This window comes from Callospermophilus lateralis, chromosome 3, assembly GCF_048772815.1.
Source record: "Callospermophilus lateralis isolate mCalLat2 chromosome 3, mCalLat2.hap1, whole genome shotgun sequence".
NCBI classification, from domain to species: Eukaryota; Metazoa; Chordata; class Mammalia; order Rodentia; family Sciuridae; genus Callospermophilus; species Callospermophilus lateralis.
The window spans coordinates 30,275,277-30,301,055 of NC_135307.1; the positions used below are offsets into that span (position 1 = coordinate 30,275,277).

Consider the following 25,779-nt stretch of genomic DNA (forward strand, 5'->3'; position numbering starts at 1 on the left):
GAGTAGTGTTTTGTATTTATAGTAGACTTTTTAGAAATAGTTAGATGTTTGTTTTTTTGTAGTGCTGGGGATCCAACCCAGGGCCTCATGCATGCTAGGCAGGAGCTCTGCCTCTAAACAATATCTCCAGCCCTTAATGCAATTGAGCTTAAAAGAGTATTATTTTTCCCTTAGCTACTAATCATTGAAGTCAATATAGTAGGTATAGTTGTCATAGAAGTATCATTATGGAAGTTGTAATGGAGTAAATTTTTTTTAAAGGAGTAGGATTTACTCAAGTGTGAAGAAAGAAACAGAACTCTTGCAGGGGCAAGAGGGGACACTGAAGTGAATTTTAAATCAGGAAAAAGGATGTAAAACAGTGGCATGAAGGAGAACATAAGGTGATGTGTGGGTTAGAGATGTTGGCTCAGACTACCATAATTCTGACTGAGGTAAAGATTCTCTGGGATGGGGCTGGGGATGTGGCTCAAGCGGTAGTGCGCTCGCCTGGCATGCTTGCGGCCCGGGTTCGATCCTCAGCACCACATACAAACAAGGATGTTGTGTCTGCCGAAAACTAAAATAAATAAGTAAATACATACATACATACGTACATACATATATAAAGATTCTCTTGGGGAAAGAGGAACAAAAAGGAGGTAAAAGTATTATGAGGACAAACTCCTGGTTTTCATGTTTAGACTAATATACAGGTATATTATAATTCCTAAAGCCCTTTCTCTAGTCAGACTTTACCTATGAATTCAGAAGTATATTTTTTCTTTCTTAAATACTTATTTTTTAGTTATAGGTAGACACAATATATTTTATTTTTATCTGGTGCTGGGGATCGAACCCAGTGCCTCATGCATGGTAGGCAAGTGCTCTACCTCTGAGCCACAGCCCCAGCCCCCAGAAGCATAAATTTTTTTAAAAGATATATCTTTTAATATCAGATATATCAATTAAATTATTTTTCCTGTTTGGGTTTGAATGAGAGGAGGGATGAAGCTTGTAGATTATTGTCTACTATTTTTTAGGAAAGGCTAAGTATATTATTCTGCCCTTTAGAGATTGCACTTGTTGATCAATTGTCCTACTTCCTTATTTCCTCAGCTGAAAGAATAAGACATATCACTTTTCTTCTTACATCAAGCCCTTGGTTTTGTTTTTGTCTTAAATTGTAAACTGGTGTGTGCAGATAGGTTCTTGGAACCATGGGAGTGTTTTATCAAATAAAAAGCATGGCACCATACCATTAATACTTTGATGTTAATCTACAAGCATGAGTAAGAATGACTCAATATGTCATCCTGTCATGTATTCATTCTTTGATAAAGATGAACTTCAGATAGGTGTTCCTTAAAGGAGTGATGTAAGTGACTACATTATAGGCACTTTGGTTAAGCTGAGATTGTATAATGTTTATAGATTTCTCCCTGAACTGAAAGGTTTTGTGTGTGTGTGTGTGTGTGTGTGTGTGTGTGTGTGTGTGAGTATATCTGGATAAGCCTAGGTCCTTGAATATGCTAGGTACCTACACCCTTAGCCCTTTTAAACAATTTTTATTTTGACATAGGGTCTTCATTGCCCGGGTTGTCCTTGAATTTATAATCCATCTGCCTCAATCTTCCAGTCGCTGGGATTACAGGCCTGCTCCATTGTGCCCTGGCTCTAAAAGGTTTTTGACAAGTTTGTTAACTCTTTGTCAGAATCTGTGGTGGTATTCAATAATGTCTGATTAAATTGAAGATTCATTAAGATTCTGATTCAAGGGGCTGGGGATGTGGCTCAAGTGGTAGCACGCTCGCCTAGCATGCGTGCGGCCCGGGTTCGATTCTCAGCACCACGTACAAACAAGGATGTTGTGTCCGCCGATAACTAAAAAAAAAATAAATAAATATTTAAAAAATTCAAAAAAAAAAAAAAATACAGACTTATCATCCACCGGAAGTGCCCAGGTTCTGGGATCAAAAAATTTCTAAAAAAAAAAAAAAAAAAAGATTCTGATTCAGAATCTTTTAGGAAATAGGAAGTAATTAGACAATATTGTGGTTACTCCTAAAACTTGTTTTTTGTTTATTCAAATGGTTTATTACATAAATTTTAAAAATATATAAAATAAATTGAGTAATACAATACTTCTGTCTCCCAGTTTCGACATCTGTTAATTATGTGCCATTTTTACTTGTTTTATGTTCCTACCCATTCCCCGGCCAGGCCCCATTTTATTTACTTTTAGCTGATTTGAGATGTACACATATTGAATGTAACAAACATGAACTGTACAGTTTTGACAAATACACCTATAAAACCTTACTGCTTTCAAGCATAGAATATTTACATTATCCCATGGTACACACCTATAATCCCAGTGACTTGGAAGGCTGAGGCAGGAGGATTGCAAGTTCAAAGCCAGCCTCAGCAACTTAGACCCTTAGTATCTTAGCAAGATCCTATCTCGAAATAAAATATTAAAAAATGTGGGGCTGGAGTTGTGGCTCATTGATAGAGCGTTCGTCTAGCACTTGCAAGGTTCTGGGTTTTATCCTCAGTACCACATAAAAACAAATAAAAAAAATTGAAAGGTATTATATCCAACTAAAAATAATAAAAAAATATTTTTTAAAAAGGCCTTGGTTAAGCACTTCTGGGTTCAATCCCCCATACCTCCCAAAATATTTACAGTGTCCCAAGAAAATAAAACTATTTTCTTTGTCAATGTTGTTCTTTTTCTTCATGAGACATGTTAGTTTTGTTTTGTTTTTAAACGCAGGAGGCTTTATTTTATTATATATTTATTGGCAGTGTTGGGGATTAAAACAATGTTAGCTTTTAAAACTTTCTCACTTTGAGAAATAGCTGATATATATAGTACAAGTTTAACCATCTGTCATGTATCAAAATAGATCAGGAGGCTTTATATTAATCTTTTGCCAGTAACACTTCACTGTATAGACTGATAAATTTTCTTTTATCTGTTTTGCCATACTGGACTTTTGTGAAGCAGTATGGACTGAGTAAACAACACAGAATTTGAAATCGGAGAGCTTGAAGTCCTGTGTCTTGTCACCTAATAGCTCTGGAACTTTGACATTTCTGGCATTCTTATAATTACTAGGCGAAGAATGCTATCTGTCTCATAGAATTGATATATAGATTAAAATAGAATAAAAATGCTTTGTGTAAACTTTAACATACCTATGAGTGTAACATTGTTTTAAATTTGGACATTTGTATTTTACAAAATAACACCATCTTCAAAGATAGGTGAAGACTGCTAACCTCTGGTTTGAGGTATTATTTTCATTTAGGGGCAGATATCTTTATGTGTGTTTTCCCCTTTACCCCCAATCCCCACTTGTTTCAGGGATTGAACCCAGGGCCTTGCATATGTTAGGCTAAGTACCCCAGTGTTGAACTTGCCACTAGCCCCTTTTATGTTGAGACAGGGTTTCAAAATTACCTAGGCTGACCTCAAAACTGGGATCCTTTTGCCTCAGCCTCCCAAATAGCTGGGATTGTGGGTGTGCATCACCACACCTAGCTCCTTAGTTTTTATCTTTCTATTTCCCTAGTAATAAATTTTTGCATTGTGTAAGGATTCTTCTATTGCCAAAGTTAGAAATTGGTTAAGTTTTTTGATTTTTTTCAACCAATTTTTATTGATGCATTACAGTTATACATAATAGTAGATGGTTATGCTTTATTTATTTTTTTCATTCTTTTGAGATGTACATGACAAAGTAAGTGTATTTTGACATATTATACATACATGGAGTATAGCATATTCTAATTAAAGATGAGTTCTTAATGGAGACAGTACCACTGCTATGAGGTGTTTATATCTTTGAGGGTACAATTTTTGTTGCCATATTAATATGGCAGGATAGGTACAGCTTTGGTATTCAATAAGCAGGAAGAAGCCAGGAATGCCAGTTGCCCCACAAGGCATGATACAGTTCTGTATGACATTTCTACACTTTCTTGTAGGTGAAAAACCTGTTTATCCAATTCTGATCCTAATTCCATTTTACATTTAAGCACAAAGGGCCTTTATTTTTCAGGGAGTTAGTAGATAGTGCATTTTCCAGGAATGCAACTACTCAGTAAACCAAGGGAAAATTGTACTTAGTTTTGTTCAGAACTTTACTAACAGTTGTTTGCTATTTAGAAAATCCTTTTATCAGTGGCATTGCTCCTTATGATATCTGATTTTCCTATTCAGTTTGTCTGCATTTCTAAATGGGGGGTGTTTTACCATGCTGCCTAGGTTGGTCTCCAACTTGGAATCCTCCTGCGTCAGCCTCGAGCAGCTAGGACCACAAATATATGCCATTGCACCTTATGTTAATTTTTAAAATTTAGGATATATGGGCTTTGTACTTGCATTTCATTTCTGCTTTATGCCCTTGAAAAAAATAAAAACTTATTTTAGTGGAGTTTACATGGAAGTCCATGTTGCCTTTTTAGGGAGAGATAAGAGGTCCATGTTGACCTGCATTATAGGTGTGTGTATACTTTCCTTTCCCTCCATTTCTTTTTCTTCCTGTTTCTCTTTATGTTATAAGGTATTTGATACATAAGTAAGAACATAGTACTCTATGTGTAAGTAATGAGCATGTGATAAAACCTGTGAACCCATCCTCCCCCTTAAGAAGTAGAACAATAATAGTAATATTGGTATACTTCTCCTGATTTCTATTTAGCTGTCTTACTACTAGAGGCAAAACTATTCAGAATTCTGTTTTGGTTTTATTTTATCATTCTCTTCCTTTCCTTTTCAAACTATATTGTTTAGTTTTGCTACTTTTTTTAACCATACTGTATTTATTTATTTATATTTATATTTGCTTTGTTATTATGTTTTTAAGATTCTTCTATATTGATGTCTATAAATGTGGCTGATTTTCTCAGAGATAGGAGTTAATTGTATAACTACCCTAATTTAGTCATTTTTTAAAAGATGGATATTTGTTTTTTCTATTCTGTTGCTATTACAAATTCTTATGTATTAAGGTGCACATGTACAAGAGTTTCTCTACGCTGGGAAAACTGGAAATCCATATGCAACAAAATGAAACTGAATCCCTTTCTCTCGCCATGCACAAAAGTTAACTCAAAATGGATCAAGGAGCTAGATATCAAATCAGAGACACTGCGTCTGATAGAAGAAAAAGTTGGCTACGATCTACATATTGTGGGGTCGGGCTCCAAATTCCTTAATAGGACGCCCATAGCCCAAGAGTTAATAACAAGAATAAATAAATGGGACTTACTTAAACTAAAAAGTTTTTTCTCAGCAAGAGAAATAATAAGAGAGGTAAATAGAGAGCCTACATCCTGGGAACAAATTTTTACCCCTCACACTTCAGATAGAGCCCTAATATCCAGAATATACAAAGAACTCAAAAAATTAAACAATAAGATAACAAATAACCCAATCAACAAATGGGCCAAGGACCTGAACAGACACTTCACAGAGGAGGACATACAGTCAATCAACAAGTACATGAAAAAATGCTCACCATCTCTAGCAGTCAGAGAAATGCAAATCAAAACCACCCTAAGATACCATCTCACTCCAGTAAGATTGGCAGCCATTATGAAGTTAAACAACAATAAGTGTTGGCGAGGATGTGGGGAAAAGGGTACACTTGTACACTGCTGATGGGATTGCAAATTGGTAAGGCCAATTTGGAAAGCAGTATGGAGATACCTGGGAAAGCTGGGAATGGATCCACCATTTGACCCAGCTATAGCCCTCCTCGGACTATTCCCTGAGGATCTTAAAAGAGCGTACTATAGGGATACTGCCACATCAATGATCACAGTGGCACAATTCACAATAGCTAGACTGTGGAACCAACCTAGATGCCCTTCAATAGATGAATGGATAAAAAAAATGTGGCATCTATACACAATGGAGTACTACGCAGCACTAAAAAATGCAAAATCATGGAATTTGCAGGGAAATGGATGGCATTAGAGCAGATTATGCTAAGCGAAGCTAGCCAATCCTTAAAAAACAAATGCCAAATGTCTTCTTTGATATAAAGAGAGCAACTAAGAACAGAACAGGGAGGAAGAGCATGAGGAAAAGATTAACATTAAACAAAGACGAGTGGGGGGAGAGAGAAGGGAAAGCATATGGAAGTGGTAGGAGACCCTCAATGTTACACAAAATTACATAGAAGAGGTTGTGAGGGGAAAGGGTGGGGGGAAACAAGGGAGAGAATTGAACAACAGCAGATGAGGTAGAGAGGGAAGAGGGGAGGGGAGGGGAGGGGGGATAGTAGGGGATAGGAAAGGTAGCAGAATACAACAGTCACTAATATGCCATTATGTAAAAATGTGAGTGTGTAACCGATGTGATTCTGCAAAATGTATTTGGGGTAAAAATGGGAGTTTATAACCCAATTGAGTCAAATGTATGAAAGATGATATATCATGAGCTTTCTAATGTTTTGAATAACCAATAAAAAAAAAGAGTTTCTCTACAACAGTTAATATTAAATATTTTTATGGTGATCTCTTTCCCAGAATTGAAAGAAAATACTCACCTATATACATGTGATACACTAATCTTTTCCATTCTCCTCCTCTTCTGTCTTCCTTTAAGTACTGATTGTAACCTTCTAATGATTCCATAGTTAATCTTGCAATTGAAGATAGCTGTCTTAGTTTCCTTTGGAGAGTATGTTGACTTAACTTTCCTTTGCTTCATCGATTGTGTGAGAGGACAGCACCTCATGGGATGAGTACCTGGCTAAGCCAGAACACTGCTCCCACACATGGAAACACAGTTCTTGAGCTCAATAAAATTTTAGCTAGGACTAAATTTGGATTCAGCTCTTAAGTATCCCCCTATTCTTGATGGAGTAAATCCCCCAGGTGTGCCCTATGTAATAGTTTGGGCTATGCCAGAGTTACACTAATCTCTGAGAATGCAAGGGGTATAGTAAAATTGGTTGGGGCTTTTAATTCTTGATATTTACTTTGATGTTAGACTTATCTCCCCTTTTTATTACAAGTTGTGTGTTTTTTAAGGCTCAGATCTCAATAGTTTATTCTTTATGTATATACTACATTATATTTATCCCTTCATTTATTGATGGACACTTGAGTTGTTTCTATCTTTTGGATGTGGTGAATAATGCTGTTGTGAATGATGGTGTACGTATTGAAAGTCCCTGCTTTCAATTTCTATGTATAAGGTTTTTTTTTTTTTTTTTTTAAATAGTTGTAGATGGACAGAATGCTTTTATTTTATTAAATTCTAAGGATAGAACCCAGTGCCTCACACATGCTAGGCAAATGCTCTGCTACTGATCTACAGCCCCAGTCCTATGTATAAGTTTTTTTTTAATATTTATTTTTTAGTTGTAGTTGGACACAACACCTTTATTTTACTTATGTATTTTTATGTGGTGCTGAGGATCGAACCCAGGGCCTTGCATGTGCTAGGCGAGTGCTCTATCACTGAGCCACAACCCCAGCCCAAAGTTTTTAAGTAATGTTTTGAGGTGTGTGTGGTTTTTTTTTTTTTTTTCCCCATATTACAGATGTTTTGTATATATGTGTGTATTTTTTCTGGGGATTGAACTCAGGATCTCACATATTCGAAGTACCTTTTCAACTAGTGGGCGACCCTTAGCCCTACACACACCTAGGTAGGAGTGTGCTTATTTTGAGTGATATGCTGTATTGCTTATACTGACCTTAAACTCCTGGGCTCAAGTGATCCTTGTGCCTCAGCCTCCTGAGTTGCTGAGATTACAGGTATGTACCCACTACTCCCTAGCCTTGATAGGTGATTTTTATTTTTTATTATTTATTTTTTTAATTGGTGGGGCTAGGGGAGCATATTCAGGGCCTTGTGCATGCAAGGCAAGGACTTTACCACTGAGTTATAGTCCCAGCCTCCTATAGGTATATTTTTCATCAATAATTATAGTTCTGCATTATCATTTTCAATAGCTATATAGGATTTTAATTGCTTGGGTATGCCATGGATGTATTCATATAATAGATACTTTGTAGACATACCTATTAACAGTTCTTGCCATTATAAATAATACGATTAATTGTTTCATCAAATATTTATTGAACACCTACCATAGCCAGGCATATGTAATGTATCTTATACATGTAAATATTAGCATAGTTATTAATTTATTTAGGATTAATTTTCCAAAAGTAATTTGCTTTTAGTTAGAGGATGAGCATATTTGAAGTGTGATTATTTCCCTAGAAGCTTTTATACTAGTATAACATTATTGGATATAGCCTAATAATAGTGATGACAAGTGCCAGATTTCCCATACCTTATACAATATTAGATATTATTGATCTTTTAAATATTTGTTTGATATGATGCTCATTTGTATCTTTTTATTTATTACTAGTGAAGTAAAAATCTTGTGCTTATGGTTTCATTTCTTTTGTCAGTTGTGTGTTCATGTATTTCTGCTCATGCCTTTTTTGTTATTGTTTTTAGTACTGGGGATTGAATCCAAGGGTAACACTGAGCTTTTATTTTTATTTTGAGACGGGATCTCACTAAATTGCCAAGGCTGGTCTCAAACTCGCAATCCTTCTGCCTCAGCCCCTCCAGTAGCTGGAATTATATATGAGCATGTCACCCTACTGGCTTTTTAAAATTTTTTATTTTTTTTTAAATAACTTTTTAGTTGTAGATTAACACAGTGCTTTTATTTATTTATTTTTATGTGGTGCTGAGGATCAAACCCAGTGACTGACATGTGCTAGGCAGACACTCTACCACTTAGCCACAACCTCAGACCGGCTTTATTTATTTATTGATTGATTGATTTGTAAGAGTTCCTTATCCCATTAAGGGTATTAAATCTTTGTTTTATGTTTTAAATATTTTTCACATTTGTCATTTGTCTCAATGCCTTTTGCAGTGTAGATTTTTTATTTTTGTATTCAAATTTATTAGTCTTTTATGATTACTGTTTTAGTCCCTTGTCCTGGTAGTCTTCCCTTCTTTATTTTAGCCTTAATGTAATTTTTTTCCTTAAAAATAACAATTCTGGAATTTTTTTTTTTGTACTAGGGATTGAACTAGCTACATCCCTTAGTCTTTTATTTTTTATTTTGAGATAGTCTCATTAAGTTTCTTAGGGTCTTGCTAAATTGCTGAAGCTGGCCTTGAGCTGTAATTCTCCTGCCTTAGCCTCCCAAATTCCCGGGATTACAGGTGTGTGCCATCATGCCTGGTAGAAAATGTTTTTTAGAAAAATCAATCTCCAAGTGCATTAATAGCATCAGTGTTTTAGACTGATAAGCAGTTAGGGAAAATGAGCTATAGAAGATAAATGGGGTATCACAATATTAATGAATTTTTAAAAATATTTATTTTTTAGTTGTAGTTGGACACAGTACCTTTATTTATTTATTTTTATGTGGTGCTGAGGATTGAACTTAGACGAGCATTCTACCGCTGAGCCACAACCCCAATCCTTAATGAATTTTTTAAAGATGAAAATCTTCATAGATATTGATGAAAACTTTTCTATAACAATACTTAATACCATAGAAGACAATATATATTTAATTTAATTTGCTTTTAATTGATCTCTAAAGGGTTAGGATATTATTTCCTTGTTAATTTAGATATGTTGGATATGGTAAGTAGAGAAATGAATTTGCTCTAAAAATTTCTTACATTATTTGTCTTAGAGGTTATTGAAATGGGTGCTGCTTCTGTTGCTATTTCTGTGCTATTATCTGCCTTTGCCTTTTCTCCATAAATCATATTCCCGAATCTCTTGATTTCTTCTAATCTTTGTTCTTTTTCTGTAATCTCTTGCTATATCTGTTCTATAGTATTTTTTATTTTGTTTTTTGGTACTGGGTATTGAATCCAGGGGCGCTTTACCTCAAAGCTATATCTCCAGTCCTTTTTATTTATTTTGAGATGGGAGTCTTAGTTGCTTAGAGCCTTGCTAAATTGTTGAGACTGGCCTTCAATTTGTGATCCTCCTTACTCAGCCTCCTGAGTCCCTAGGATTATAGGCTTGTACCACCAAACTTGGTGTGTTGATTTTTTCTTTTTCATAACTTCTTTTTTTTTTTTTTTTTTAGTACCAGAGTTTGAACTCAGGGGCACTTAACCACTGATCCACATCTCCAGCCCTTTTTTGTATTTTATTTAGAGACAGGATGTCACTGAGTTGCTTAGGGCCTTGCTAAATTGCTGAGGCTGGCCTTGAGGTTGCAATCCTCCTGCCTCTGCCTCCTGAGCGACTGGGATTACAGGTGTGTACCACCATGCCCAGCTCTTTTGGTTTTAAAGAAATTAATAATTTTTTGTAATCTTTAATTTTTTTATGTCCAGATTCTTTCCAGTAGAGTGCACATTTTTGGTTTACTTAAGTTCCAAGTGCACAGTTTTTCTGGGTAGTTGAGTTTTTGTGGATGTTAGTGTATATTTAGAAGAATGTTATTGTCATTTGACCTGATGCAATAATGAAATACTGATCTGATAAAATATTAGCCTTCTGAACTTAATAGTGAACCTGCTTTGTAACCTTGATCATGTAATTTAAAGTAGTATAGTTTCCATTTTGTAAATTTAGGCGATCTCATATTTTACCTTCTGTTTCTCTAGATAGAATTTTGCTATCATAGCAAGTAAAAGAGCCAAAGATTTAAGGAGGACTTTTAGGGATTATCTAGTATCTGTTTTGTTCTTTCTATAAATATTTGCCTGGTACTGTTTTAGTTTTAATGATACAGTGAAGTTCCAGGATTTATGGAGTTTATAATTTTTTATGAAAATAAAGTTGTGAAGAAACTATATTCTTAAAGTTTCTCTGCTTTATTTTGGTGAGACTTTATTTTTTTATTTTTATTTTTTGGTACTAGGGATTGAACTCAGGGGCAAACAACCACTGAGCCACATCCCCAGCCCTTTTTTGCAGCCCTTTTTTTTTTTGCATTTTATTTAGAGACAGGGTCTAATTGAGTTGCTTAAAGCCTCCCTAAGTTGCTGAGGCTGACTTGTGAACTCGTGATTCTCCTGCATCAGCTTCCTGAGCTGCTGGGTTTATAGGCATGTGCTACTGTGCCCAGTTTTTGATGAGTCTTAATATGCTCAAAAGGAAAAAAAAAATGCGGTTCCTTATATGCCAGACAGGATATAGGGAACTATAAAGAAGGAAAGGATCCTGAATGATTGAACTGCACAGTGCTTCTAAAAATTCTGTGTGTGAATAATCTGAGGATTTGTTAAAATGCTGATTCTTATTGGGTGTGGTGGTACACTCCTGTAGTCCCAGCTACTCCAGAGGCTGAAACGAAGGATTTCAAATTACAGGCTAGTTCGGGCAATTTAGCAAGATCCTGTCTCAAAATTTAAAAAGAGCTAGAGATAAAACTCAGTGATAGAGTTTGCCTAGCATGTAGGAAGCCCTGGGTGAAATCCTCAGTATTAATACAACAGAAAGGAAGGGAGGAAGGGGAGGTATGGAGGAAGAGAGCTGACTCTCATTCAGTTGATCTAGTGTATGAGCTGAAATTTGCATTTCTAACAAGCTTATTTATAGGTGTTGGTGATGTAACTGGTCTGTGAACCACATGGTAACAAGAATGATTTGAGTATATAATTAAGAGAAAAGAAGTGTATCCTGCTTCTTTTTTTTTTTTTTTTTTTTTTTGTGTGTGTGTGTGTGTGTGTGACAGAATTGTGCTAAGTTGTTTAGGGCCTCCCTAAATTGCTGAGACTGGTCTTGAATTTGTAATCCTTTTGCCTCAGCCTCCTGAGCCCCTGGGATTACAGACATGCTCCTGCTATCATTTTGACAAGAGTTGTTTGAAGCCAGCAGCAGGGTCAGAGTTGTGAGCTGTAGATCACAATTGGCCTTGGTAAAGTGAAATTATAAGAACTGTTGATGTTGATACTTGAAGAGGAGACAAAGTATCAACTTCTATTTTTTGAATAGCATCCACAATTGAGGTTGGATAGTGAGCGGGTCTAAAACCTTTGAAAAGGTACTAGGACTGGCATTCTAAATCTTGAAAGAGACAAGGATCTTTCAGTATTATAAAAGTTAAGTATTTAGTCAGATAAATGAAATTTAAGAGTTAAATATTTTTATTTCCCAAGAGTACTTTGGAATTGGGATGGTTTCTCCCACTTCTCATATTTACTGTAACTAGCATAGTGATTCTACTAAGAAAGTAAAAAAGTATGATTTTTTTTCAATTAGATAATATTTTTTTTCCACAGCCATATTCTGTATGGAGAGTAAGTCAAAATTCTTTTCCAAGACTGAACAAAGTTTAAATGTTGGGCTAAAGTTCTCTCAGAACTCTTCTGCCAGTGACAGCTGCCCCACACGTGAACAATCTGGGTGTTCTCTTCATAGAATTAGTAAAAAGAATCTTAATTTTGGAAGTGGTATAAAGTGATATAGTGATAGTGAACATTTGTCCATAGGTGAAAAAGATATTTTTTAAAAAAATATATATATTAGTTGTAGATGGACACAATACCTTTATTTTGTTTATTTTTATGTGGTGCTGGGGATTGAACCCAGTGTTTCATGCATGCTAGACAAGCGCTCTACCACTGAGCCACAACCCCGGGCCTTATAGATGAAATTTTGACAAGCCAAATTGTTGCATTAGCAACCTTTTGTAGTTTGGTTCTGTGAATTCACAGTGCCAGTGTTTCAATTGTGTTTTTATTTTATTTTATTTTTTTAAACATTTATTTATTTATTTATAGTTCTCGGTAGACACAACATCTTTGTTGGTATGTGGTGCTGAGGATCCAACCCGGGCCGCACGCATGCCAGACGAGTGCGCTACCCTTTGAGCCACATCCCCAGCCCCTCAATTGTGTTTTTAGAAATTTAGATTTTTGTTTCTTTTCTGGTATTATTTTAGAAATAATTCATTAGGGTTGTGGCTCAGTGGTAGAGCCTTACCTAGCACATGTGAGGCCCTGGGTTCAATTCTCAGCACCACATAAAACTAAATGAATAAAATAAAGATATTGTATCCATTTACAATTAAAAATAATTCATTTTCACATTTCCTTTAGTAAGAGCACCTAAACTATTTTAATGCTAAAATACTGAGAAATTACGAATAACACCCATAGTTTTGTCTTTTTGACTAATGTCATTGGAATATTGGTTTCCTTAAAAATAGTTATAAGACAGTAAGGAGACAATTTATTGTGCTGTCATAGAGGCAGAAAGATGTGAAATGTAGTCCTGGAAGAAGGTGAGATTTAATCTTAGAATTTAAAATGTTTCTTTAATTATATCGGCTACTTGAATATTCATTTTAGTCCTATATGTCAGGTCTTTTCCATAATAACATTGGTTGCTTGCATGTCTTGAAAAGCATTTGCTACACCTATTGTTATTTCTTTTTTGTTGGTATTTAGCTCTCCGTTAAAATTGAGAAAAAAAAAAAAAAAAAACCAAAAACATCAAACACATTATAGTCTGTTCAAGAATCAGGCCAGTTTCAAAATGAAATGAAACACATTACTGGCTAAAAATACAATTTGCAAATTATATCTGTTGCTGTTTTGTTAGAGCATCTATCAGAAATGAAATTCAGTTGTTCTTATTCTGTTTGTTTAAAATGTCATTATCTAAAAGTAGATGACCACACAAAAGTTTTTAATGTCTCTCAGTTTTTAACCTATTTTTCCTTCAAAATTGTATAAACCTTTCCTGTAATCCTCTGAAAACTCAAGGTAGTAATATGTGAAATTAAGAATAAGTAAAAAGGAAATTACACATAAATCTAATATTGAGATAGTTGAATGTAAAACAATAAAGTTTTGGTGTGACTACTCCCCCCACCCCCACCCCAAGTTCTGGGGATTGAACCAAGGTCTTGGCTCATGCTAGGCAAGTGCTCTTTCACTTAGTGGTTTGACTACTTAATGTTATGGTACCACACTGAAGGGTTCTTGAGGGCAAGGACTATATCATATGTTTGTATTTAGCATGCATAATAAAGGAATTCTTAGTTAGAAAAAGAAATCATTGGAGCTGGAGTTGTGGCTCAGTGATAGAGAACTTGCCTATCTGTGTATGGGGGCACTGGGTTCGATCCTCAGTACTACATAAAAATAAGTTAATGTATTGTGTCCATCTACAACTAAAATTTATATATATAGTTTTCATATATACAATACACACACATATATATACCTACATATGTTTATGAAATATAGATATATATTATATAAACATCTGGGGCAAGTGCTCCTTGTTCTAGTAGTCTGTTTTTTTTAAAAAGCAGTTATTGGGCTGGGGATGTGGCTCAAGTGGTAGCGCGCTCGCCTGGTGTGCGTGCGGCCTGGGTTCGATCCTCAGCACCACATACAAACAAAGATGTTGTGTCCGCCGAGAACTAAAAAATAAATATTAAAAAAAAAATAAAAATAAAAAGCAGTTATTTACGTAAAGACATTAGAGTTAGACATTCTGATTTCCTTTGTTGTTGTTTTTTTAATCTTGGCCCCACCACTTAGTAGTTTTGTGCCTTTGGAAGTAACTTGAATCCTCTCTGCCTCAGTTTTACTAATTGTAAAGTGAGAATGTTATTAGTCTATTTCATGAGAGACGTTGTCAGGATTAAATGAGATAATCCTCAGAAAGAGCTTAGAAATAGTAGGAGGCAAATATAAGTACCCAGTATGTGTTAATTGTTGTCAGTCTTTGTATTCAGGAAAACCATTATTGCATTGTCTGTGGTAAATTTATTTTGCTTCTTAAAACAGGTATATGCATATTCAGATTCAAATATGGTATGTGTAGCCACTTAAATTATACACTGAAAATTAGTTTTGAATAAAAATCCTAAGAATTTTTACTTTTAACTACTGTAACTTTAATCCCTATAAAAATAAAGAAACTCTGTATTATTTCACTCAGTCATTTTTCTCTAATAAACTATTGATACCTGCTACTTATTAGGTGCTTGGAATGTAAATGGAGCAAACTTGGTTCTGACTTTAAGCTGCTTAGAGGCTAGTGGAGAGAGGTAACACTAAGTTTTACAGTGTTTTAAATAAAGAATATTTACATTGTTGTTAAAAAGAAACTTTTTCACTAGGCCATTAATAACATGATATTTTATTAAAATTAATTTGTCTCCTGGAAGGTGTCTAAATTGAACTTTCTTGTGGATTGTTCTTTTACTTTTAGCATCTTATCCATTTACCACAACTCCAAGGCACTATAATTATTCCTGGTTTGCAGATATGGAAATCAAGATTCAAAGAAGTTAAGTAACACAATTGTAGAACTCACTCTAGAATCCTACTTTATTTTTTTTGCAGTGTTGGGGGTCAAACCTGGGCCTCTTGCATGCTAGGCAAGCATTCTGCCACTGAACCATATCCCCAAACCACCTACTAAATTTTAAAATTCAAGTAACTATTCGTCCTTTTATATGGTTTATTGGGTCAATGGAAGACTTGACCCAATATATTGTATTGGGGTTTAGGTATCTGTTTCCCTATTCAATTAGGAGCTTTGCTAGAGCAGAGACTGACCTTATTTGTTTTTTGCCTCCTATCCCAGCAACTAATAGAGTACCTGTCACATATTAGATATCTATTATATGTTAATTGATAGTATTGTAGAATGTCAGAAGTAGAAGGAATTTTAGATCTCATGTAAATCATACAGACACCTTAATTTCTAAAAAGAATTTAGGTTGCTTACATAGGATTACAGCTTTTTATTTCAACTTTGTAGTGTATTAAACACCCCCCCCCACACACACACACATACACATACACACACACAGAGCTGCTATCATCACATTATAAGAGAAGCCCCCCCCCCACCCCCACAGGCCCACACACTTTTTTGGTGGTACTAGGGATTGAAGCCAGGGTCTCCACTTGCTAGGCAAGTGTTCTACCACTAAGCTATATCCCCAGCCCTGTCATCCCGACCACTGACTCTGCCTTTTATTTTTATTTTGAGACAAGAGTCTCACTAAGTTGCCCAGACTGGCTTTAAACTTGGGAGCTTCCTGCCTTAGCCTCCTAAGCAGCTGGTATTACAAGCATGCACCACTGTGCCCAGCAAGAAGCCATTTCACCTTGAAAAAGTAGGAAGGACATTCTCATATTAAGCACAGTTGGTAAGTTTACAAACATTATTTTGTGATGACTGGCATCTGTTCAGGAGCTGGACTTTAAAAACCATTATCTAATTCAATCCTTTTCTTTTAGAAAGGATAAAACTGAGCCTAGATATGTATCATAGTTCTAAAGGCAAGGCAAAATAACTGAATTTGGAACCTGGATCTTCTGATGCTCAGACTAAAAGTTTGAGCCTGTCCCCTGAGTTTTCCTCATATGATCAGACTTAGGTACAGAGAACATGTCATGTGAATTAACGAAGATCCTATGATTCTTAAGAAAGTAGAGCTGGGGACTTGAATCCATATTACCCAACTCTGTTTTGGGTGAAACCTGTGCATTTACTTCTGTTTACCGTAATGGATTCCATCCATACCCATTTAACTATAGGGGTAGAATTGTAAGTGATTGAAATTGAAAGGAGATTTCTGTATTTAGGATTTCCTTTCATTGAAAATTTCAGATTTGGAACTTAAGCAGCTTCTTCCAGGGAAGAGTGCCAGTGCAGCTGCTGTTGCCATCCAAGATCTTGATCCATATACATAGATTGGAATATTGGTGGGGCAGCAATCTTGGACACCTCACTTAGGACAGGTAAGTGAGATAGTTTAGAAAAGAAAAGTGGGTTGAATGTTAAATGCCAAATTCCTTCCTGTTTTTAGATGAAAATTAGATGACTGCCTTTAAAAACGTAACCCTTTATTTTGGTAAAAACAAAGCATTTGGAATGTTAGGTGATGGGGCACAACATTTTCTTGATTGTAAAATGTGTCAATGTTAACAGTGGTGAAACTTAAAGTAAACAAAAATTGTTTTTCTTTCTATTTTTGTGCAGTTTCCAAATTGTATTTATGAGATTGTTATTATTACAAACTACCCCAAATTTAGTGGCTTAAAACATAATCCTTTATTTTGCTTATGATTCGGCAATTTAGTCAAAACTCTTTTGGACAGGGATGCTTGTTACTGTTAATAAATGACATGAGGTAGGATTGCTGGAAGGGTAGGGGAGACTCAGTGATGAGAGCTAAAATAGTTGGTTGGCTTGCTCACTCATTGTATGGTGATGCTGGCTGTTGGCTGGGACCAAACAGCTCTTGGTCTATTGGCCAAAACACCTCCACAACACCTACCCTTATGGCTGCTTGGCTTCCTCATAGCCTAGAGGCTGGGTTCCAATAGAGCATCTTAAGAGAGGAAGGTGAAGGTGCATGGCATATGTGATGTAGTTTTGAAAGTCACATAGTGTGTCTTTATTCTGTTGATTGCGGTAGTTATAAAGGTCCACCAGGTTTGGAGGAAGGGTGAACTAGGGTGTATGTACATAGACCCCTACTGCTTGAAGTTAAGAGTAAGAAGGGCAAGTGAGATGGACTCTACTTTTGTAGCCGTCTTTGGAAAATATAATTTGCTATAATTTGTAATACTTCAAAGATAAAGATATAAATAATATGTGAAAAAGTAATATTTGCAGGAAATTATTGTATATGAGTCCAGTAAGATTTTGATAGTCTCTTATTGTCTGGTAGAGCATGATTTTGAAAATGGGATGCTTAAGTAAAAAGAAAGGAAACATATTGGGTTTTCCTTTATGTCCACAAGGCAGATTACTACTATGTTCAAAAGTAGAGACTAAAGTTCATAGGGCTGGGATTGTGGCTCAGTGGTAGAGCATTTGCCTAACATGTGTGAGGCACTGGATTCAATTCTCAGCACATAAAAATAAATAAAGGTCCATTGAGAACTAAAATGTATTTTTAAAAAAAGTTTATAAACAAAGTTTATAAACAAAGTGAAATATAAGGGGCTTGGGATGTGGCTCAAGTGGTAGCGTGCTCGCCTGGCATGCATGAGGCACTGGGTTCGAGCCTCAGCAACACATATATATAAAAAATAAAGATATTGTGTCCACCTAAAACTAAAAAAAAAAAAATTAAAGTGAAATATAAGATTTGTAGCTTGGATTTTATTTATTTATTTTTATTTGTATATGACAGCAGAATGTATTACAATTCTTATTATACATATAGAGCTTTTATTTTTGAGAACATACTAATTATCTTAAAGTTAGCTTGGATTTTTTGGTATTTTTATAATTTGAGAATTATTTGGGCAATAGGTCTTCAATATAAAATAGAAGAAAACCAGTGCCATTTTAATCATTATATACATTTTATTTGTCTTTGCTTCTGTTAATTATGGGCATGTGACCTTTTTTAGACTCATATAATGTCTTACCTACTGAATTTCCAATAGATTTAAAATTTTTATGAATGAAACAGGAGAACTTATTTATAGAATATTTGGTTGTCTTAATTGATCACACTTATCGATACTCAATTTTTGGATGCAATGGTATAATATTTTTAGATAATCTTTTAAGCTTTGTTTAGAGCTTCATTCACTGTAGTTAGGAAATGGGCTCTAGAGATCATCTCTTATACCCAGTAAATTTTCTTGATGTCTAGATTATTTCCATTCCTAAGAACTTTAAATCAGCGAGTCTAATTCAGCCAAGTTAGTTAGCACAATTTCCTCACTACTCAAAGGTAAAGAGATATTCTACAATGCAAAATAATTGGACTAGTATAACAATAATAGAAGTAATCTCAGAAGTTTGCTAAATCTTCATTGTGAATGATGCAAATTGACAGTTTTGTAAAACGGCGTGTTTTAGTTCAAGAATTGCTGTGTGTACTCACAGGTCTAAAGATTGTTTAAAAATGCAAAATGAATTTCTGATAATTGTGGAAGGCATAAATTATATTGCTTTGGGGGTTAATTGAACTTCTCTATGGTGTATTCATATATGGACATAGGAAAGCTTGGTCAGATTCATTCCACTCATCTTCTATTTTTCTGTCCCTCCTCCCTCCCCTTTTTAGTCCCCTTCCTTTTACTAATCTCTGCTTTCATGAACTTTCCTTTTTAATTTTTATTTAATTTTTTGGTGGTGCTGGGAATTGAATCCAGGGGCACATCCCCAGCCTGTTTTACTTTTTATTTTGAGACAGGGTATTGGTAAATTTCTGAGGCTAGAACTTGAGATCCTCCTATCTCAGCCTCCCAAGTTGCTGGAATTATAGGTACATACATGCTACTATGCTGGAGAGATCCCTACTTGCAAAAACAATAATGATTCTAATTTTTTAAAATATTATTCAGTTTGGCTTATGAAAGTTTCTTGACAATACAGAGTTGAATGACTTCTTCTTATCCCCTATCACTTCTTAGTTTATTTCATTAGTACTGAGAATTGAACCCATGGATATTCTACCTTTGAGCAATATCACAACCCTATTTATTTATTTATTTATTTATTTTTAATTCTTGATAGACCTTTATTTTATTTATTTATATGCGGTGCTGAGAATTGAACCCAGTGCTTCACACATTCCAGGCAAGTGCACTACCTCTGAGCCCCAGGCCCAGCACCCCCTTTTTACTTTTTATTTTGATATTGGGTCTTGCTAAATTGCCCAAGCTGGCTTTGCACTTGCCATCGTCCCATCTCAGCCTCCTGTGTATCTGAGATTATAAGTGTATGCCACTATACCTGACTTAACATCAATTATTAAGTGACATAGTACTTTTTATGAATGCTTAATGAAAGTAGTGAAAATGCAGAGTAAGGATGACATTAGCATAGCAAGAGATTCACCATGTTAACTGTTTTTAAATGTATTGTTCAAATGTTTATGCACATTCAAATTATTATGTAATTCATCTCCCAAACTCCTTTCATTTTATAAAACATCAACTCTCTATTCATTAAATGACAGTCCTATTCTCCTCCCCTTCCATCTCCCAGCAACCACCATTCTACTTTCTATTAATTTGATTACTTTAGATTTGTCATATAATTTGGACTGTGCAGTATTTGTCTTTTTGTGACTGGTACATTTTTTTTTCCTTTCTTTTGAATACTTTTTTTTAAAAAATTAGTTACACATGACTGTAGAATGCATTTTGACACATCATACATAAGTGGAGTGTAACTTCTCATTCTTCTGGATGTACATGATGTAGAGTCATGTAAGCATATATGCCCATAGGTTAATAATGTTCAATTCATTCTACTATCATTCCTACCCCTGTGCCCCTTCTGTAATTTGATTAGTTTTGACATGTATGTAACCAATACAATCAATATAAAAGCATTTCCATTACTTTTTTAAAATTTGAAATCATGCAGACTGTTTCCTACATGATTTATTACATTAGAAACCAACAGAAAGATATATAGAACCCCACCCCCACGTCAACTATTTCAAAATTAAATGTTGCACTTATAAATCTTTCAAAGGTCAAAGAAGAAAGCATAAGAAAAGCAAATAAAAAGTGCTTTGAACTAAGTAATAATAAAAGCTAGAATATCAGGATCTCTGGGATGAAACAGTATTCTGTTGGACTTTTGTAACTTTAAAGTACTTGTATCAGAAAGAAGCTAGAATAACAAATTATTTTCAAATTATGTAAGAAGGAAAAAAGTAGGAGCAAAAGTATATGAAATAGAGAAGAAATAATGCAGCTGTAATTTGATAAAAATCATCAAGTGTAATCAAGAAAAAAGCAAGAACACAAAATTAAATATCATCAGAAAGGGAATTATCAAAATAACCCTGCAGAAGCTAAAAATATATTAACACTACAATTGTATGCCAACATATGTGATAGCTTACATAAAATGGTCTATATTAGAGAAGGATCCGTGTGCTGCTGAGAAGAAAGTGTATTCAGTTATTGATGGATGAAATGTTCTATATATATGTGACTGGTACATTTCACTTAGCCTAGTATCCTCAAGGCTTATTCATGTTGTGGCACATGTCAGACTTTCTTTTTAAGGCAGAATGATATTTAATTGTGTGCATGTGCATGTGTGTGATGTTTATTCATTTGTCAGACACTAGGATTTCTTCCAGTTTCTGGCTGTTGTGAATAATGCTGCTGAGAGCATGGATACGTATGATATGTTTGAGGTCTGCTTTCAGTTTTTTTGGGTGTGTAACCAGAATTGGAATTGCTGAATGATCTGATAATTCTGTTTTCAAATTTTTGAGGACCCTGCCATATTAGTTTCCATAGTAATGCATGCACACGTACACATGTGTGTATATGTATATACATCACACATACAGTTTTATGAATGTATGTATTTGGGACAAGGTCTTGCTGTGATGCCTGGGCTCCTGGGCTGTAGTCAAGTGATCCTCATGCCTCAGCTTCCTAAGTAGCTGTGACTATGGGTACATGCCACTGCGACTGACTTTTAACAATTTTATTGACAGATTATTTATGTCCCATAAAATTAACTCATAGTAAATATACATAAGAATTTTTTTTATCAATTTACAAAGTTGAACAATCATTACTGTAAGCTAATTTATAGAATGTTTTATCACCCTCCTAAAATCCTTTGTGTCTCTTTGCAGTTAATTCCTGTTCTCACTTCTAACCTCAGGTAATAACACATTTACTTTTTTTAATATTTATTTTTTAGTTATAGGTGGACACAATATCTTTATTTTTAATTTTTATGTGGTGCTGAGGATCAAACCCGGTGTCCCACACATGCTAGGCAAGCGCTGTACCTCAGAGCCACAACCCCAGCCCAACACATTTACTTTTGTCTCTTCATATTTGCTTTTACTAGAGTTCTGATATAAATGAAATCATACAATATTTGGTGGCATCTGACTTTTTTTCACTTAGCTTAATTTTTTAAAAATATTTTCTCTACTTGTAGTTGAGCACAATACCTTTATTTTGTCTATTTATTTTTATGTGGTGCTGAGGATCGAACCCAGGGCCTCACACCTGCTAGGCGAGCGCTCCACCACTGAACCACAACCCCAGTCTAGCTTAATGTTTTTTGAGGTTCATTACATTGTAGCTTGCATCTACTTTATTCTTTATATTACTTCGTAGTATTCCATTGTATGGATAATAGCACATTTTGTTTATGGATATTTGGATTGTTTCTATTTTTTGGTTATTACATTATCTCTGTTGTATGTATCTAATCATGTATATAATGTATGAACACAGAAATAACTTAAATGTAATATAAATATATATCTAAATGTATATGTTGAGGGATATACTCAAAATTTTTTAATAATAGGGATGTAGGATCAAAAATATTTTGAAGTCACTGTTCTGGTTTGAAAAATAGAAAATGAGTAGAATTATTCTTTACAGAGGTTTGGTTCTACTATTCATAATTATACTCTACTACTTAAGAAATAAATTAAATTTGTTAATGTGATATTTAAGGTGCTCTGCCATCTGACTTAGGTTTTTTTCTCTGCTTTCTGCCCCTTTGGACTTATAACTTGGTACTTTCTTTTAGATTATTACCACCAAATTTCTTGTTCCTTCAATAAATGATGCTCTTCTGCCTTTTGATCTTTGCAAACTGTTCTCTTTGCCTAGAATGCAATATATTAGTTAAGCTGTAGATAAATAACTTCTCTGAAGTGCTCCTTGGTTTATTCAGGTCAATTTAATCACTTAATCTTGTGCAGTACTTCTATGGTACACACTTTATTATAATAGCTCTCAAACTAAATTGTGTTTATTTCTAAGCATATTTGCCTTCCTGACTAAACTACATCTTGAATAAGGAAAGAACCTAATTCAGCCCATATTTGTTGAATACATGAATGGGCAAGTAGCCTTGTGATTGAGGTGCTTGCATGCCTCTGAGAGTGTCTTCTTAAATTTTAGGCCCTAGTCATCTCACTTGCCTCACACTACTTTCAGTCCTACTTGTCAACTCAGGTCAAATGGGTTAATGATAAGTGTTGCAGAAATGAATTTAAGGATGTGTAAAGCCAGATATATATTTGGGAAATCAAGGAACACATTTGAGGGCCATCAAAAGAGCGAGCGAGCAAGCAAGCGATGCTTTTGGAGTTCTCAGGTTCTTCTTTTAAAAGAAACTTGGTGAGTGGTGGGTGTGGGAAGGTATGTGAGGATAACAGAATTCTGGTAATGACATGATGGTTTATAGTGGTCTCCAATATCTGATACATAGTGTTGAAAAGTCCTCTAACTTACAGATTTCTTAACAGTGCACAAGGTAATTTTCATGGATGAATTTATGGTAAATTAGATTTACAAATTTCCAAGAAAATTTGGAGTGACAGGTCTAGGATAAAGAGTGGCTTGGGAGTGAAAGACCTGGAAAGGAATGAAGAACGTCAGATTAAAATTATATTTACTTACCCTTCCTTTTTTCTCCTTTCCACTTATTCTTTTTAAAATATTTTTTTAGTTGTAGATGGACACAGTACCTTTATTTTATTTTTATGTGGTGCTGAGAATTGAACCCAGTGCCTCACAAGCGAGTATTCTACTATACTGAGCCACAAACCTAGCCTCAGAGATTTAGTCAGGAAAGCTAGAAATATGCACTTGAAGAGAAAAAATGTGATCTGTTTTGAAATTAAGATGTGCTTTGGGGGTCCTAGACTTTTTTTTTTAATATAGTGGAGGTGAGCATGGGAAGATATATGGGGATGTCAATCAGATGATCATGACAGTTTATGGTGCTTCAACTGTTCCAAGGATCTTTATGTTGATATTGTCTCCATTATCTGATCAATAGATAACATTTGGAATGTCTCTCATTTTACACATTTCTTAAAATATTGTATCTCCCTTTTGCTAAATATTCTGAAAATGTTTGTTTTAGTATATTGCACAGGGATGTTTTCAGAAGTGAGTGAATTTATAGTAATTTTTAAGATTTGTAGATTTCTCAGAAATTTGGGAGTGATGAAAGAAAACTGACTTGAGAAAAGTATGAGAAACTTTAGTAAAAGGCTTTCCTTCTTTTTGACCCCTTTCTACCTATCTTTTATTTCTTCTATTTTATCTCAGTCCCAGCTATGCAGAAGAATCACTTGAGCACAAACAAGAGTTTGAGGCCAATCTCGGAAAAAAAAGGAGAGAAAATATATTTTAATTTGAAGGGTGCTGACATTTTTTCCTACAACTTTTATTTTGGTTATTATCTTTTTTAGTTTTAAAATTTCTATTTTGTTCTCTTTGTCTTCTACTTCTTGGTTAATGATTTCTGTATTAATATTTATTTCAGAAATGTTTGGTGTTGAACATTTGCCTATTTTTGCAACAGTTGTTTTAAAGTACCACTCGGATAATTCCATTATCTATTTTTTTTATTTTTAAAGAGAGAGAGATAATTTTTTAATATTTATTTTTAAGTTTTCGGTGGACACAACATCTTTGTTTGTATGTGGTGCTGAGGATCGAACCTGGGCTGCAAGCATGCCAGACGAGCGCACTACCACTTGAGCCACATCCCCAGCCCTCCATTATCTATTTCTAATTCTTCATTGAAGTAGTCTTTCCTAACATGAGTTAAGATTTTGTGATTCATCTTGTGCTGAGTAATTTTGATTTGTACCCTAGATATTTTGAATATTATGTAATGAGGTTCGGTTTTCTTTGTATTCTGTGGAGAATGTTGATATTTTTGTTTTAAACTTCTGTGGCTTGAGGTTTCACGTCAGTTTAGTTTTCAGAGCTCTGACAGTTACGTTCAGATCTGTCATATATGTGTTCTTCCCAGTGGTCAGTCTAGAGTTTGGGTTGACATTTACCCGTATCAGACCCATACCTATACAGGTTGAGCCTAGTAGTTCAAAAACAACTTTATGGGGTCACTTTCCTATGGAGAGAAAGAGATAGGGAAGGAAGGAGGTACAAAAACAAAACAAAAACCAAAAAATTAATGGGTTTTGGCCTGCTCACTTGGAGGTAGTGCTCTTCTGAATGGAGAAGTAGTTTCCCCTCCCTCAGAATTTTTGCTTCTGAAGGCTTTCTGAAGGCTGTTGCTGTTTTTTTTTTTTTTTTTTTTGCTGTTGCTGTTTTTGTCATAAATACCATATATGACCTGGGGACTGGGATATGAGAGTATGGAAAGACAGGAGAATGAAAAAAATTCACGGGGGATGTTCAACAGGCTCTCTAAACATTTAGGAGGTTTCTCCTGTTTTTCTACCTGCACTATAGTGCTTATCACTGCTGGGTTTGGGTTTGAGTTTAGGCTGGAGGTCACTTGAGAGAAAAAAATTGTAAACTCACACCTTGTATGATGATACTTGGAATTCTGGAGCACTTCCTGGATCCATCTATGGTATTTACTTTTCAGAGTATTCAAATAGCTGCTCTTACATTCTGTCCCTGTTTTATAGTGGAAGATAAAACGGAGGTGTGTATTTACTTCGTCTTATCAAACTGAAAGTCTTCTCAACATTTTTGTTACAATTTTTTATTTTGAAATGATTTTAAAGTCATGGGAAGTTGTAAAAAAGAGGCCAGTGAAGTCCCCTGTGCACTTTACCTGAAACCCCAAGAGTTATAGTTTATATAGCTGTGATACAATCCCCAAACCAGGAAATTCCCATTAATACCAACTTTTTATTATGAAACATTTTAAATATACAAGAATGTATGTTTACCATCTGTATGTTTCCCACTGATAATTCAGTAATTTTTCACATTGTTCCATGATTGCTTTATATGTATTCTGATCTGTGTGCTCTTTTATGAACTACTTGAAAGTAAGTTGCAGTTATTTCAATTTATTTCTGTCCAGCAGGAGC

At 34.8% G+C, this 25,779-nt stretch overlaps 1 protein-coding gene across 11 annotated transcripts in view; it reads left to right on the plus strand.

Annotated features, from left to right (window-relative positions):
- Numb (NUMB endocytic adaptor protein) overlaps window positions 1-25,779 on the plus strand; it is a 161,709-nt gene that overhangs the window by 22,294 nt on the left and 113,636 nt on the right. For 7 of the 11 annotated variants that reach the window (XM_076849918.1, XM_076849905.1, XM_076849915.1 and 4 more), the window contains one exon: window positions 16,605-16,735. The exons of the other annotated variants lie outside the window; for them this stretch is intronic. The gene's annotated coding sequence lies outside the window, so the exon portion shown is untranslated. The remainder of the gene's footprint in view (window positions 1-16,604; window positions 16,736-25,779) is intronic. 11 annotated transcript variants of the gene reach the window in all.